The 15,741-nt window shown below is 39.6% G+C and overlaps 1 pseudogene; it reads right to left on the minus strand.

Moving 5' to 3' along the window:
- The window catches only part of LOC131136625 (neuron navigator 1-like), a 68,739-nt pseudogene that overhangs the window by 43,629 nt on the left and 9,369 nt on the right, over positions 1–15,741 (minus strand).

A 15,741-nucleotide genomic window follows, 5' to 3' on the forward strand; every position in this document is an offset into this window, starting at 1 on the left:
TGACGCAAAAGTGTTTGGAGTTCCTGATTCCCTACCTGATTCCAATGTTTCTAATGGGCATGCCCGGAGGCGGGCCGTGGGCGGAATACATTAAAACAGACTTTTCGAAATTTTCAAAATCCAAAGAAATACAGCTGAATAGGCGCAGATTCTGGAAGAACTAGAATGCTTTCTGTACTGGTTATTGTGTGTAGCTTGCTCTATAGGAGTCCACAAGTCAATACAAAGGGCAAAATAAGGAACGTAATAGGTCCCCTTTAAAACCTCATTATGCGTATTCTAGCAATTTTTCAACTGGTCTTGATATTTTGATCAAGTCTGTACTGTATATAGAAAAATGGTTAAAAATATTAAATATTAAATATTAAATATTAAATATTAAATATTAAATATTAAATATTAAATATTAAATATTAAATATTAAATATTAAATATTAAATATTAAATATTAAATATTAAATATTAAATATTAAATATTAAATATTAATGGTCAATGATTAATGATTAATTATTAAATATTAGATATTAGATATTAAATATCAAATATTAAATATTAAATACTAAATATTAAATATTTATAAAATAATAATAATAAAAAATAAAAAATACAAAATACAAAATAAAAATTTAAAAAATAAAAAATAAAAAATAAAAAATAAAAAATAAAAAATAAAAAATAAAAAATAAAAAATAAAAAATAAAAAATATAAAATATAAAATATAAAATATAAAATAAAAAAATAAAAATAAAAAATGAAAAATGAAAAATGAAAAATTAAAAAAATAAAAAATAAAAAATAAAAAATAAAAAATAAAAAAATAAAAAATAAAAAATAAAAAATAAAAAATAAAAAATAAAAAATAAAAAATAAAAAATAAAAAATAAAAAATAAAAAATAAAAAATAAAAATTAAAAATTAAAAATTAAAAATTAAAAATTAAAAAATTAAAACCTACAAATAAAAAAATAAAAACCTAAATAAGAAAATTAAAAAATATTGGTGAAATGTTTTTCCTCTTGAACAATCCACCACTGAAAGCCTTTTTGTACATACATCCATCTAACTGTACAGGTTGTAGAATGTTCCCAGGGAGACGGAAAAGCGATACAAGGTTATTGTAGTACTAGCAAAAAAAAATGTATTCCCACAGGGAAGCATCTGCTTATTTGCTCTTCATGCAGGGAACTCCCACTGAGGGGCAAAGAGAGAGAGATAGAGCGAGAGGCCGCAAACCTACAGACGTGCTGACTTCCTGAAGCTCCACGAGTCGAAGAAAAAAAGGAGTAGAAGTACACATGCATAATCAAAGTATTATTGCGTGTTTTGTGTGTCGTGATCCTGCATCTGCAGGGTTGGCTTTGAAGTCGGCTAATCCCGCTGTGGGAGACTAGAGTAGGCACAAAACGACAACATAAAAGCTTTTTTTTTTTTTTTGAAAACTCCTAAGATTTCATGCAGGTGAGAACCACGCCCAAGACTGGAATACTGCGAAGTTCCAACCGCTTTTCCGAATGAATGCTTACAGTGTTATTACGTAATTTTCGTTATTGTGTGTGTTTCCAACCTGTGGCTCAGTGGCACCCCTCTCAGGCTGGTCATGGTTTCTTCCAGGTTTTGTCGCAGGTCCAAGACATTTTGCACCGTCTTCTTCCTCTGGGATTCTGGGTCTGCAGCGGTGCAAGTAAGCACCCCCCCACCACACACACACACACACACACAAAAAAATATATATATTTTTAGACATTTTAGGTACAATCAAACACGCAAATATACCCTGAAATATACAGTAGTACTTTGACAAAGTACTTTGACAAATTGCTGTCTATGCTACCCTCGGATAATATAATGAGAATAAATAATCAAGATAAGCCCCCTCATTGTACTTTGACCCACTGTAGAATAAACCAAAAAGCTCTTAAAATCCACCAAAGTGCATGACGACATTTGTCTCACTCCCAATTATTATACTGTAATATTATTATTATTATTATTATTATTATTATTATTGGGTGGCAAAGCGTCCTGCTGTGATGAGCAATGCAGTAGTTTATTTACAGTTTGTGTTTTGTGTGTGTTTTCCGGGGGCAGCGATACCACAACAGATACCACAATAAGGAATTAGCAACAGTAGCGCTTAGCTTGCTGCTATGGAGCATATTAGCAGGAGAAATGGGACTAAGGAATTCTGGTAGACCGGAATGAGAGGTTTTATTAGAGGGTTTTATAGTCGAAATAGGTGTTGTGCCAATGGTGTGCATTGTTAGCTAGCTCATATTTAAGGATTCACTTGTCATTTCATTGATTGTGATATCATCCGCAAAGAGCAGAGATAAGATCCTAAGGCCACCGAACCGGACTCCCTCGACACTTCGGCTGCGCCAAGAAATTCTGTTCATGAAAATTATGAACAGAATCAGTGACAAACATCAGCCTTGGGGGAGGCCAACGTTTACCAGAACCAGGCTCGATTTACTCCTAGCAATGCTTCATAGTCGAAATAGGTGGTGTGCTAATGGTGTGCATTGTTAGCTAGCTCATATTTAAGGATTCACTTGTGATTTTTGCCATATCATCCGCAAAGAGCAGAGATGAGATCCGAAGGCGACCAAACCGGACTCCCTCGACACTTCGGCTGCGCCTAGAAATTCTGTTCATGAAAATTATGAACAGAATCAGTGACAATGGTGTGCATTGTTAGCTAGCTCATATTTAAGGATTCACTTGTGATTTTTGCCATATCATCCGCAAAGAGCAGAGATGAGATCCTAAGGCGACCAAACCGGACTCCCTCGACACTTCGGCTGCGCCTAGAAATTCTGTTCATGAAAATTCTGAACAGAATCAGTGACAAACGGCAGCCTTGGGGGAGGCCAGCGTTCACCAGAATCAGGCTCGATTTACTATAGGTGTTGTGCCAATGGTGTGCATTGTTAGCTAGCTCATATTTAAGGATTCATTTGTGATTTCATTGATTGTGATATCATCCGCAAAGAGCAGAGATGAGATCCGAAGGCCACCGAACCGGACTCCCTTGACGCGTCAGCCTTGGGGGAGGCCAACGTTTACCAGAACCAGGCTCGATTTACTCCTGGCAATGCTTCATAGTCAAAATAGGTGGTGTGCTAATGGTGTGCATTGTTAGCTAGCTCATATTTAAGGATTCACTTGTGATTTTTGCCATATCATCCGCAAAGAGCAGAGATGAGATCCTAAGGCCACCGAACCGGACTCCCTCGACACTTCGGCTGCGCCTAGAAATTCTGTTCATGAAAATTATGAACAGAATCAGTGACAAACGGCAGCCTTGGGGGAGGCCAGCGTTCACCAGAATCAGGCTCGATTTACTATAGGTGTTGTGCCAATGGTGTGCATTGTTAGCTAGCTCATATTTAAGGATTCACTTGTCATTTCATTGATTGTGATATCATCCGCAAAGAGCAGAGATGAGATCCAAAGGCCACCGAACCGGACTCCCTCGACACTTCGGCTGCGCCTAGAAATTCTGTTCATAAAAATTCTGAACAGAATCAGTGACAAACGGCAGCCTTGGGGGAGGCCAACGTTCAGCAGAACCTGGCAATGCTTCATAGTCGAAATAGGTGGTGTGCCAATGGCGTGCATTGTTAGCTAGCTCATATTTAAGGATTCACATTTGATTTCCCATATCATCCGCAAAGAGCAGAGATGATGAGATCCTAAGGCGACCAAACCGGACTCCCTCGACACTTCGGCTGCGCCTAGAAATTCTGTTCATAAAAATTATGAACAGAATCAGTGACAAACGGCAGCCTTGGCGGAGGCCAACGTTCACCAGAACCAGACTGGAAATGCAAACCTGTTCCCGACTTCCACGCAATGTTGAAGACACATATCAGCCCTCAACATCCACAGCCTTGAGGAATTCGGGAACGCCGGACAAACAGACAAGAATGCACCCAATGAGCATCCACCTCCTTGCATAAACACACACACACACATGCAAACACAAACATATAAAAGGCTCCACTGTTTCACCCAGATGGAGCTACAGTAGATATCCCAACCTTGGAGCATACCAGGATCACGCGGAATCCGTGACTACACCACAATATTTCCTCTGTGTGTAGCATTTGAGAACAGCTAACTTCCCATGACAAAACCGTTAGGGACGGTGCACATGTTTGGAAAAGGGGCAGCTCACCCATTCAAATCCCTAATCCATTTAAAATCGGGTAAGAATTTCATCGAAAACATTTTTGAACCGTGACTAAAATATTTCCTCGTTCTTTCGGGGGTAAAATCACGTAAAATCACGTTAAATTTCAGATGAAATCAACAGATCAACCCAACTCTCAGTTTGATACGGTCATTCCTGGAGAGCCTCTTACGCTGATAAACACCCAACGTGCCAACCAAGTCTTTTGGCAAAAACACTTCAAACGCACGCTTGACAGACTCGACAGATTGAAGGCATGGTGATGAATTTAGAACTACGAAACTAAGACCTACAAAACGTCTTTTTTAATCCTTCCAGCTCAGACCTGGCACTACATGCTGGACAAAGTGCAAATGTACACACATGAATAAACGTGCCGTATCGCCTTAACCTCAGCCTTATCTGCTTAAAAGTTATTAAGAACGATGAAAACGTTTGAGATGATAAAAAAAATGTTGACCTCCTTAGGAGAAAGCAAAGTCAACACTTTTTTTTTCCACTTTTCCGACTTATAAACGTAGTTAGAATGTTGTATTCTCATGTAAAACGATTTTAAAGTGAGACCCGAAAGAAGTTTGGGATGACTCAAAACGCTCAGTTTCAGAAGGTGTGGTAAAACTGCACCTTTGTGATGTCACAGAGAGACTCTTATATGGGCGTGGCTGTAAGCCAAATAAGCTCTCTGCTCTCCTTTAAGCTCTGCTACTCTGTTTACGAAACAAGCTCAGGCAAAAGTTATATTTGGTGATTTCCATCTAGAGAAAAATATTTTTATATGTCAACAATATTTCACACGGGAACGTGAAGGTGAAATATCCGCTAAACTGTCGCTAAAGCTAAAAGCAGCGCGCTACCACCGGGAAAAGTGTATTAATTTCAGACATGTTTGGCTTCTGAGCTCCACCGGACCAACGGCGCCGCTGACAAAGTGTGTCCGACAATGAGCGCTCTTACTCGGGTAGGCGAGGTTGCTAGCGCGGCACCGCACTAGCGTTGCTACCTTAACACTCTTGAGTTCATACACGGTAAGCCGTTAGCTCCTAAACACTTTTCAATTAACTCTCGGAATATTATTCATTTATTTTGAATTCCTATACCCATGAAATTAGAAAGTGGGGTTCGTAGTTTAAATGAAAACAATTTGAGTGGGAATCACAAATCCCAGGAAATACAGCTGGAATTGGTGCAGATTCTGAAAAATCTCAAAGGTTTTCAGTGCCGGTTATTGTGTGTACCTGCTCTATAGGAGTCCAAAACTCAATACAAAGGGTCAAAAAATTAGCATAATAGGTTCTCTTTTTAACAAAACTTCATTGACATGCCGTCTAAGAATGAAATATGATATATTTGATATTTGCTAATCACACTAGCATCATAACATGAATCTGGGATACAGCACACCAAGCATCCAACCACAATGGACGCTTTTATCTGAGAGCCATCATAAGACAAATACACAAATAGAACAGAGTGAAGAATTCATCACAGTGTGGCCTACATACAGCGGTGTGGAAAAATGCATTGCTGATTTATTATTTGTCATACTTAAATGTTTCTGAATTTCAATATGAGTCAACGAGAACGCAACTGAACACAAAATCCCGTCTTTAAATAGATTTTTTTTTTATTATCAAGGGAGAAAATAATAAAAAAAAAAGTGAAATATTTTTTTCACGCAAGGTCATGGAGGTTTGGATTACTTTCTTAACTCATTCGCCCATTGTACTCATTGTAATCCTTTTGATTGAAGTAATGTTATTCACGGCACCATATGACAATGACATTTAATATCCTTTTCCTTTTTCATAATAAAGTGTAATTTGGCCAAGTGTAATCAGCCAACCAACTATACGTATGCTAAGTATTGTTGTATTGAACAGAACTTTATGAGGGGGTCATTTCAGCTGCCGGACTGTGTCTGCTGCATAAATCGACACACCCACCCCAACCCCCAACCCATCCCCACGCTTTGCGGACCTATTATGCTTTTTCCACTTTTCTGACCTATAAATGTAATAAGAATGTTGTATTCTCGTGTTAAACTATGCCAAAGTTTCAGATTTGGGATGGCTCAAAACGCTCGCTTTCAAAAGGCGTGGTAAAACTGTTCCTTTGTGATGTCACAGTGGGGTGGATTTCCTTATATGGTTCATAGTTAAGAAGCACTTTGGGCGTGTGACCAATCACAGCGTGGGTGGAATAAATTAATTTGGCTTTAAGCACAAATCAAAGGAAATACAGCTGGAATAGGTGCAGATTCTGGAAAACCTAAAACATATTCTGTGCTGGTTATTGTGTGTAGCTGCTCTATAGGAGTCCACAACTCAATACAAAGGGTCGAAAAATGAGCATAATAGGTCCCATTTAAAGAGCCCTCAAGGGTTATGTAGTAATATTCATTCATTCATTTTCTACGAGGGTCGTGGGGGGTGCTGGAGCCTATCTTCGGGAGTGAGACTGGTGGCCAGCCAATCACAGGGCACATATAGACAAACAACCATTCACACTCACATTCATACCTATGGACAATTTGGAGTCGCTAATTAACCTAGCATGTTTTTTGGAATGTGGGAGGAAACCGGAGTACCCGGAGAAAACCCACACATGCACGGGGAGAACATGCAAACTCCTACACAGAGGGTGGAATTGAACCCTGGTCTCTTAGCTGTGAGGTCTGCTCGCTAACCACTCGACCACCGTGCCGCCCCATTAATAGTTCTTTTGTCAAATATCATCATATAATATTACTACAGGCGGCACGGCGGTCGTGTGGTTAGACCTCGCAGCTAGGAGACCAGGGTTCAATTCCACCCTCGGTCTATACTCCGGTTTCCTCCCACATTTCCAAAAAAAAACATGCTAGGTTAATTAGCGACTCCAAATTGTCCATAGGTATGAATGTGAGTGTGAATGGTTGTTTGTCTATATGTGCCCTGTGATTGGCTGGTGGCCACCAGTCCAAGGGTGGACCCCGCCTTTCGCCTGAAGACAGCTGGGATAGGCTCCAGCACCCCTGCGACCCTCGTGAGGAAAAAGCGGTAGAAAATTAATGAATGAAATATTAATGACTGTATATATATATATATATATATATATATATATATATATATATATATATATATAAAATATATATATATACAGTACATACAGTACTTGTGGTGTGTTGTGCAAGTGCTGATGAGACAAAAACAAGAAGTGCACTAATATAATTTTGTAGGAGGATGGCAGGAAGCAGACAGCATTAATGCAATGGCTCCACACACACACACACACACACACACACACACACACACACACACACACACACACACACACAGAATACACAACCTCTGGTAGGACTTGTACGATATGACGCATGCATTCATATTGTGTATGGGCCCGATTGTGTGACCCATAAATATCTTCTTTGTTTTCCGAGTGGTGACAAAACGTCGCCTGTCGTTACCTCGCAAAAAAAAAAAAAACGAATGCGTTGAAAAGGAGTAGGAAGGACGGAAATTCGGAATTTTTGTATTTGGTATGTCGCTACTTCCTTGACGGGACCGTGACTATCCTGAAAGTGTAATAACGGGGTTTAGTATAAGCAAGAAAGTGTGTCATTTCCTGTTTCTGTACTCGGCGCGTGTGTGTGTGTTTTTTTTGTGTTTTTTTTTAACAATTTCTCTGAAGGGTTTATTGTTCTGCAGGCAGCTGCCGAGGATGCAGGACGCACACGTTGGCATTTACGGCGACCTTTCAAGACATTTGAAGTTGCTTGCAACCAAAAGGCGCTAAATCCATTTTGACTGATTTCGAGAAAATCAATGATTTTTAACTAACGCACATATCAATCTATTTGGTCATCAAGTCTATATTGCAAATGAAAGAGCTATCAATATAGGTCATAAAAATGCATGCTATAAAAATCCTGCACACACCATGTATTTTATATATATATTTTTTTATTAATTTTTTTTTCGGATTTAGCGCCTTTTGGCTGAAATGATGGATTTAGCGCAGGGGTGGGCAAACTTTTTGACTTGCATTGATATAACAAAATTTCCGGGGGGGGGGGGGGGGGGGGGGGGGGACTATATATTTTGCACGTAACAGTCCACCTGGTATTATTGTATCTGTAAACTTGTCATGCAATCTGCTATTATTATTTATTATTTTATATTTATATTTAAATATCTAAAAAATAATAATAAAATATTATAATAATTAAAATAAAATTAAAATAATAATTATTATATTATTATTATGTAAAATATGCAAATATAACAATATTATTATATATAATTAATATAATAATTAGCATTAATATAATAAATATAATAATCATAACAGGATGCGCACTGATACTGGCTTTCTGTATGTGCAGTGCCAATTGTATTCTTCTCTCTGATTGGTCAGATTATCAATAGATGGGAAACTTGGGCCAATCAGAATAAAGAATAAAGAAAGGGATTTAGCGCCTTTTGGTTGAAAGCATAAATTTCATATCACTTTTTTTTTTTAAATATATTTAAAAATGATTTCAAGACCAAAATATGTGATTTGGATACACATGACAGAGGTCTAATAAACTCATGAAAAACATGCAACTTAGTGAAAATTGGATTTAGCGCCTTTTGGTTGAAATCTGAAATGGAAATAGCGCCTTTTGGTTGAAAGCATAAATTTCATAGCACTTTTTTTTTTTTATATTTTTAAAAATGATGTGATTTGGATACACATGACAGAGGTCTAATAAACTCATGAAAAACATGCAATTTAGTGAAAATTGGATTTAGCGCCTTTTGGTTGCAAGCTCTTCATTGTCTTTGACTATTATTCGTATTTAGCATTTAGCAACTAGCGAGTCCGCACAGACCCCGATTCACATTCACGGACTCATCCAATGAGTGAAATTAAACACTTCTAATCTTTTAACCTAAACAGTATCTTCCATGTGATCCTTCGTAAAGTCAAATTCCACCTAAAACCCAAAACCTCCATCCAAACAGATGTCCTTTAGGAATTAAGGATTTAATCAGTAATTCACTTTAAACTTGATGGCCCTTTTTCAGCATCATAGATCTGTGATTAGTCAAATCTTTTCATAATCTTTATGCAGACTAATCCGAGCGCTTGCCGAGTCTTGGAACGGATCCGCGGAGGCCCCCCCCCGTGCTGAGAAAGAAACTGCTTGAGGGTGGAGGGGGTTGCCGGATGGGACCCCGAGGTGTCATTAAAAGAAGACATGTGAGGTTTAAATTATTTTCATTGGCCAGCAGCCATTGCAACATTCCATAAAAATTATGTCAATCATTCATTTTTGAGGTAACGTAAAGGTTAGCCAATGCATCATCCGGCGTTATATACAGTAAGTGACAGCTGGATACTCGGGAAGTTGCTAGTGCAGAAATGCTAGCTATGACGTTTATTGGTAAGGGCTTGTCTGGAAAGGATATTTGTCATAGTTTATGCATCACAAGATGCGTGCAGAACGGAGCAACCCGTTCCAACGCCGCAAGCTAACAGGAAATGACTACAGGCTAAGGTCAAGATAAAGTTAAGCAATTAACAGAATTAAGTAATTCTGCTTGTACTGTTTTATACTGTTTTGTAATTGGAGTTTGTAATAAAATATATATTTAAAAAATAAAAAAAATAAAAAAAATAAAAAAAATAAAAATAAAAAAATAAAAAAATAAAAAAATAAAAAAATAAAAAAATGTAAAAAATTAAAAATTTAAACATTTAAACATGTAAAAATTATTACTGACTCCTGGCAATGCTTCATAGTCTAAGTGTGTGCCAATGGTGTGCATTGTTAGCTAGCTCACGTCTAGCTCTTTCCCTTTCATACATTGGAGAACGTTCTATGAAACAATTCATATGAAGAACAACCTCAAGTTTTTTTAATTGTTTTTATTATTTATTATTTATTTTATTTATTGATTATTTTATTTTCAAGCAATATCCCTCGCACACTCCTTCCTTTGTTATTTACTTGTTCTTATTTATGTTAATATTGTTCTGTAGAATTGCACTTTTATGTTCCTGTAATTCTGCTTATACTGTTTTATACTGTTTTGTAATTGAAGTTTATAATTAAATATATATATTAAAAAAATAATAAAAAAAATAAAAAAAAATAAAAACTGAAAAAATAAAACATTAAACAATTAAAAATTAAACAATTAAAAATTAAACAATTAAAAATTAAAGCAAATTCAAAAATTTAAAAATTCAAAAATTCAAAAATTTAAAAATTCAAAAATTCAAAAATTCAAAAATTTAAAAATTTAAAAATTTAAAAATTTAAAAATTTAAAAATTTAAAAATTTAAAAATTTAAAAATTTAAAAATTTAAAAATTTAAACTATAGGCAACTGACTTCCCCGGCTTCTTAAAGATATTGTACTACACTTCATATCACGTCTTTGGAATGCCTTATATATTTGTATTTTCATTCATTTAGCCAACTTGAAAATGCTAATTATGCTAATTTTCTGCCCTTTGTATTGAGTTGTTGACTCCTATTGATCAGCTACACACAATAAAAAGTACAATGTCCGCGTTACCAAAACCTCCTGCTTTCTCTCCTCTCTCTACATTGGTATCATCCAAAGGTGTGGCCAGGACTTTAACACGGAGCAAGGTCAAACCTCTGTGGAACCTCAGGTGCAAGGAGCCTACACAAGCTGGGATTTTGTGGGATTATGTGAAATACGGTGAGTAAAAAGAGCAAACAATGATAGCAGCATACAGACAAATAATGTCATCATATGACACAAAATAATGCACATTTTAATTAACATTATACGCTGCAATTTTTCCTCCAATTTTGCAAAAATGAAAATAAATTTGTGTGGGATGGCTTAATGTGAATTATCTCATTGTGTGTGCTTGCATGCTAAGTACCCGCCCATTTCTAGCACCTCCCACTTGCGTTACATTCCCCGTCTTTCCTCGCAAACGTTGCTAGCGGTGACACGACAGCAGGAGGTAAGGAGGGTAAGATCGGGGGGGGGCGGCTAGTTGGTGACCATCTGTCAGTATAGCCTGGAGATGAATTGACACGGGGGCGTGGTGGGGAGGGAGGGCGTGACGGTGCGAGGGAGTTGCGGGAAGGGGGGGGGGGGCGCTGTGACGAGAGCCTGACATATGTAGTTGTTTTATTTAGGAAGTACTGAGTGTACTCGATGTATACACAAATGACAACAAATTACTTCATTCATTCATTCATTCATTTTCTACCGCTTTTTCCTCACGAGGGTCGCGGGGGGTGCTGGAGCCTATCCCAGCTGTCTTCGGGCGAGAGGCGGGGTACACCCTGGACTGGTCGCCAGCCAATCACAGGGCACATATAGACAAACAACCATTCACACTCACATTCATACCTATGGACAATTTGGAGTCGCTAATTAACCTAGCATGTTTTTGGAATCTGGGAGGAAACCCACACATTCACGGGGAGAACATGCAAACTCCACACAGAGATGGCCGAGGGTGGGGAAAGACAAAATAAGAAGCCAAAAAGTTACCACTTCCACACAAAATAAGAGGAGAACTCATTCATTCATTCATTTTCTATCGCTTATCCTCACGAGGGACGCGGGGGGTGCTGGAGCCTATCCCAGCTGTCTTCTTCGGGCGAGAGGCGGGGTACACCCTGGACTGGTGGCCAGCCAATCACAGGGCATATATAGACAAACAACCATTCACACTCACATTCATACCTATGGACAATTTGGAGTCGCTAATTAACCTAGCATGTTTTTTGGAATGTGGGAGGAAACCCACACATTCACGGGGAGAACATGCAAACTCCACACAGAGATGGCCGAGGGTGGGGAAAGACAAAATAAGAAGCCAAAAAGTTACCACTTCCACACAAAATAAGAGGAGAACTCATTCATTCATTCATTCATTTTCTATCGCTTATCCTCACGAGGGACGCGGGGGGTGCTGGAACCTATCCCAGCTGTCTTCTTCGGGCGAGAGGCGGGGTACACCCTGGACTGGTGGCCAGCCAATCACAGGGCATATATAGACAAACAACCATTCACACTCACATTCATACCTATGGACAATTTGGAGTCGCTAATTAACCTAGCATGTTTTTGGAATCTGGGAGGAAACCCACACATTCACGGGGAGAACATGCAAACTCCACACAGAGATGGCCGAGGGTGGGGAAAGACAAAATAAGAAGCCAAAAAGTTACCACTTCCACACAAAATAAGAGGAGAACTCATTCATTCATTCATTTTCTATCGCTTATCCTCACGAGGGACGCGGGGGGTGCTGGAGCCTATCCCAGCTGTCTTCTTCGGGCGAGAGGCGGGGTACACCCTGGACTGGTGGCCAGCCAATCACAGGGCATATATAGACAAACAACCATTCACACTCACATTCATACCTATGGACAATTTGGAGTCGCTAATTAACCTAGCATGTTTTTGGAATGTGGGAGGAAACCGGAGTACCCGGAGAAAACCCACGCATGCACGGGGAGAACATGCAAACTCCACACAGAGATGGCCGAGGGCGGGGACCGAACCCTGGTCTCCTAGCTGTGAGGTCTGCGCACTAACCACCAGACCGCCGTGCCGCCTAAATTACTTCAAATGACTTCAATGCTCGTTAATGAATCAACGATGTTGACTTTTTGGGCTAAAGTAGTAAAAATCGTAATTGAAAACGACGTAAAACGTCTTCTGGCGGTGCGTCGTTTGCAGGGATTTCTACATAGCGATGGCGTCCATCTTTGTATCATACGCAGAACCGCAGAACCGCAGAACCGCAGAACCGCAGAACCGCAGAACCGCAGAACCGCAACCGATAACCGATAACCCCATGCGTAGTACGCCAAGAAAATAGTGGACTCACCGAGTATTTGGCTGAACAAAAGCTGCTCCAGGTCCCCCAGAACTGTCACCACTAACTCCGGGTCCACCTTCAAAAAGTTCTTATCCTCTTCTTCCTCTACCGCGTTCCGTTCTTTCTTGTCCTGGTTCAAAACCGAAGCAGATCTTTCTTTCTTCTCATTGTCCCCGGTACTTAGTGTAGCATTGTTCTTAACTGTGTGTTCAGTAAGTCCTGGTCCTGGAATCGGAGCAATCTCAGAGGTCTTGCTGATAGGCTTGACCTCGGCAAAAGGCCCACGTGGTTTTCCCGGTGCTGGGATTCGACTCGGTTTCCCCAAATTCGATGTCACAGATTGTGAGTTAAAAGGTTTGGGTTTTCCCTGGAAAAGGGACTGTTCGGACTTTGAAAGTGTTCTGGATAGCGAAGATTTCCCGCTCAGATCCTGAATTGTTTTGGTCTTCCCTGTTTTGTTGGTGCCGGTACCGGACTGACCGCAGTCGTCATTCCACCTGGGAGTCTGGGACAGGTGCAGTTTCTTCTCGGCGTCGGTGAGAACACATAAATTACCGAGTGAACGCTGCTTGCGGAGCTTGGATGGATTCGGGACGGGAACGGGAATGGAGCCGGTCGTCGGTCGGTAGACTTTCAGCTCCGACCTGGAGGGACGTGGGGGTCCCTGGGGTAGAGAAGATGGTTTCGCCGGGGGTTTCCTCGAGGCCATGGACTGGGATGGAGAATTCTGGTTGGAGACAACGGGAGTCCTGAGGTCCGGGTCTCTTGACTTTGCTGTCATGACGACGTTAGCCACGTTAGCCTCCAGCATCCCTCCTGCGGAGAGCCAAACAACGGGAGCATGCTCTGATACACGCGAGAGGAATAAAATAAACGATGTGACTAAAGACTGTGATAATTCGGTTTGCGGACACCCCTGCTGAGCGACACCCGACGGATTTCCAAACGTTCCTTACTTACATCTCGCAATCCATGGATGTGCAGACGTCGGTCCGATACAAGAACGTCACAGACGACAATAGAGCTCCGGGAACAAAACGCAGTCCTTTCTCCTCTGCATCCCCTTCCTGCGACCGACAGGAGACACCCCCCCCCCCTTGTCCTTTACTTGGCCATTTAGGAATAAACCTACCCCCGCTGGCTCATTCACCCGCCTTCTCCTTCTCCATCCTCTGCTCTGGTTCCCTTCTTTCTTGTTGTCTCGCTGTTCTGTCCTCCTCCCACTGGCTGATTCATCCCTCCCTGCTTATCCCTCCCCTCTCACACTCGCTCTCTCTCGCTCTCTCTCACTCTCAAACCACAAATGCTATGCTATGCTACGCAGGGCAAACAGAAAGATTTTGGCAAAATATTATGAAGCTTATTTATACTTATTATTAATTTTTTTAATTATTATTTATTTATTTTTTTATTTATTATTATTATTTTTATTAATTTTTTTTATATTTTATATATATATATATATATATATATATATATATATATATTTTATAATATTATTATTTATTTTATTATTTTTTATTTATATTATTATTTTTTTATTTATTTTATTATTATATATTATAATAATATTTATTATTATTATTATTAAACTTATATATAACAGCTTATTTTATATCACATCCAGTCGGGATAATCTGACGATAAACTTGTGACTGTAATAATGACCCCCCCCCCAAATATGTCAAATATTGCAAAGACCCCCCCCCTACCCCATCGCGCGCGCTTGCATATAGTTTGTTGTTTGCATATAGACAAACAACCATTCACACTCACATTCATACCTTTTGGAGTGGCTAATTAACCTAGCATGTTTTTTTGGAATGTGGGAGGAAACCGGAGTACCCGGAGAAAACCCACACATGCACAGGGAGAACATGCAAACGAGGGTGGAATTGAACCCTGGTCTCCTAGCTGTGAGGTCTGCGCGCTAACCACTCGACCACTGTGCAGTGATTATCTTCAATTTTCATATTTTTATCAGAAGACTATACCAATACCGAATACACAAGGAAGGGCCAGAGCTGTAATTTAGCTTTAAGTAGCAGCCGTCAGACCCTGAACTCATCTCCAGAAGCCCCACCTGCATCACATCAACAATCCACTCATCTCCATTTCCTGCCTTCCTGTCTGTCTGTCCGTACTACAAATCCACAGCCGTCCACATCCACTACAGTACATACACAGACCCATTAAGCTACGACTGGGCGAGCTCATCCGACTCTCAAGAACAGCCATGGTGATAACGTGCTGGTTTAGAACAAGTCTTGTGTGGGTGTCGGTGGAGATATTTCGGTCTCTTGAACGTGTGTGTGTGTGTGTGTGTGTGTGTGTGTGTGTGTGTGTGTGTGTGCGTTTCTCCAAATGTGTCACATCGATGAGACAAGGCCTGAGAAGGCCCCATCCAGGGATTAAGTTGTGGTCCTGCACGTTCAATGATGTTCCTTCATCACACTGGACATCCCATCATGGAGATACTTTGCTTCTGGTAAGAAATTTCTCATCTTGGATTTTCGATATATTGGCTAGGTTGAGATATGATTAGATTTTTCAGAGTGTACCGACAGTAAATAAAAACAAACATTTTTTGTATTTTTCTGGAGTATAAGTCGCTCCGAAATATAAGTCGCACAAGGCCAAAAATGCATAATTAGGTAAAAAAAAACATACATAAGGGGCTGCACAGTGGTC

Source organism: Doryrhamphus excisus, chromosome 10, assembly GCF_030265055.1.
Source record: "Doryrhamphus excisus isolate RoL2022-K1 chromosome 10, RoL_Dexc_1.0, whole genome shotgun sequence".
Classification (NCBI taxonomy): domain Eukaryota; kingdom Metazoa; phylum Chordata; class Actinopteri; order Syngnathiformes; family Syngnathidae; genus Doryrhamphus; species Doryrhamphus excisus.